Here is a 2,611-nt window from a genome sequence, read left to right as displayed (position 1 = left end):
TATAATGTGTGCTGCAAACAAAATATTATTCTCCTGTGTTGAGAAGATCAGATTTTTTTCTCACTGTTAAGCTTTAGTCTATCTATATAATTCAATTTACCTTGTTCTCTTTGTCTGCATGTTAAATATATTAGGATAAGTAAATTTACAAGTGTCCATAGTTGCAGTTTTATTTTCTTACTCCTGTGGAACAAAAGTATTTCAAACCTACAAACAACTTTTCTTCATGACTGATGTCACTACTATTTAGCCCTTTGAGGTTAGCATTTATTGATTTTGCTTTTACTTTGATTGGATCTTACCTACCTCGGTGCTTCAGTAAATTGAAACCTTCTGCAGTTCATGGAAGAAAGCTAAGAGCAAGGCTGTGAGAAAATGTACACTGACCCCAATTTGCTTCACACTATATTGGTAAAATCATTGTTGCTGTGCTGCAGAAGTGACCTCAACTGGATTTGTGTAAATTTAATCCACAATATTTTATTATTTATTTATTTATTTAAGACCTTTATTAACAGGTGCTTGAAGTTTGTCGACATTTTTGAAAAATTCAAGTTGTAAACTTCTATTACAAATTAAAAATGATTTTCTTAAAAATCTCAACCTGACCAGATATGAAACAATTTAAAAGCCTTTAGAGATGTGTTGAGGAAAAAGTCTTAAAAAAAAAAAAAACACCAACAAGAGACGTCTACGTAAAAATGATAAAAACAAACAAACAAACAAACAAAAAACCCATGCTGCATAAATAATGCAGACAGTTCAAGTTATCTGGTCAACGGGCAAAAAGCAAGCACGTACGGTCCTCAGTTCCAATCTCTCATTTCTTATTGCTGGAATTTCATATTCATTTCTTCTTCCTAGATGACTAAACCGGATGATGGTGAGACGGTAAACCTGCATTTCCTCAGCCCCACCCTGCTCAGCCTGGGGAGCGGATACGTTTTCGGCTGGTGGATTGGCTGCTTTTGCCGTGTTGAGGTCCAGAGTTTTCTGGGAGTCTGCGCAGGCAGCTGAAGTTGCGGTGGTACCGATGTCCAGGTGGCTGCTGATCCTGGGCCTCATCCCCTGACCTTCCTTATCCTCTTCCCTGCGGTCCTCTCCAGGCTGTCTTTGGTGAGCAGGGACCCTGCAGAATCATGATGTATGACGCCCATACGTATCCGTCTCACTGGTCTACCTCGTGCTCCTACAGCCTGGTTGTCATCATCCGCATTACTTCCCTGGCACAAGAAGGCTGGAATAGGGTGACGGATGTCCTAGGCTCTCCGCAGGTATAAATGAGGTGGCAGCCTTTGCCTGCGGCAGGGTCGGCGTTGTTGGGCCTGGCCTTCAGGAGCACTCTCTGATCCCTCCTCCTTTTTGCCTCTCACAGTTTTGGCCATTCGTCTGGTAATTGTGTGGAGGACCCCTAGGACGTGGAGAGCGTCAGCAGCACTTGCGGTCTGCTGCAGATGTGCTGCTGTGAACTGGAACTCCACCAGGGCTTGTCACATTTGCAGCCTCTGCATCCTTTTCTCCATCGGCAACATCAAACTGCACAGTCTCTCCATCTCGTACACTGCCAAAGTCCCTCCTGGGATTGTTACTCTTTATGGCAGTCTTGTGTACAAATACATCTTCTTTGATGTCATATCCGTTTCTTACATTGAACATTTTGCTGTTCCCAAAGCCTTGATGGATGACCTTGCTGGCCCTGAGGGCAGGTACCACTGATGTGAGGCCAGCTAGGCCACCGCTCCCTGCCCATCCACTGGTGATGCCAAGTTTGGTGTCTACAGCGTTGAGGGCGGGACGACAGCCTTGCTGCTCATGGTTGCAGTGACGATAACTGGGACCAACTGTGGCAGCTGCAGCTTCTCTTGGGTGTGACAGTAGCCAGGGGTGCTTGCTGCTCAGGACTCTCTGGGTCCGCTCTCCATGCCCTCTCCTCATCAAACTCTAAACCACAATAATTTAGACAGCTGATGGAAGACTCTTCCGGAGTGAGAATTAAAGTAAAATAATTTTAAAATTAAAATACTAAGGTTTGTGGCTGCTTTATACAAATGTTGCATTATCTCTCACATTCATTAACTTCTTTTCATCCATTAAATCAATTAAAGAATTTGGGCCGGCCAGGTGGCGCACTGGAGAGTGCGCTGCTTAGGAGCGCGGCTGCGCTCCCGCTGAGGATTAGGATCCCATGTGGAGACCGGTTCCCGCTCACTGGCTGAGCGCCCTGCGGGTTTGGCACTGAGGGTTGCGATCCCATTACCGGTCAGTAAAGAAAGACAAAAAGGAAAAAAAAAAAAAAAAAAAAAAAAAGAATTTGTAAGAATATCTACAGTGTAACAGGCAATGTGCTATTGTGGGGGTTGTAAGAGAGAATATTGTGTGGTGTTCCTCTTGCAGAGCTCACCATGTAGTAAAGGATGTTCCCAAGTTTGCTTCCTCTGTTTTATATTCGGAATTGATGTGCGGAAATAAACTTTGTTTTTTTTATTCAAGAAATTGTGCTAAATACAATGGAGTTTAGAAGGTATAGAGATAATCCAGGACCCTTTGCTAAATTTGCTGAATTTGCAATTCATAGTTAAGTTTTACCAAAAACGATCCACACTGGAAGATG

General features: G+C 43.4%; 1 pseudogene; it reads right to left on the bottom strand.

The window, feature by feature from the left end:
- Positions 1–1,259: 1,259 nt before the first annotated feature.
- Positions 1,260–1,935, bottom strand: LOC103607641 (annotated as a pseudogene).
- Positions 1,936–2,611: the final 676 nt, after the last annotated feature.

This window comes from Galeopterus variegatus, unplaced genomic scaffold, assembly GCF_000696425.1.
Source record: "Galeopterus variegatus unplaced genomic scaffold, G_variegatus-3.0.2 Scaffold7606, whole genome shotgun sequence".
Lineage (NCBI taxonomy): Eukaryota > Metazoa > Chordata > Mammalia > Dermoptera > Cynocephalidae > Galeopterus > Galeopterus variegatus.
This window is presented reverse-complemented; position numbering and strand designations above follow the sequence as displayed.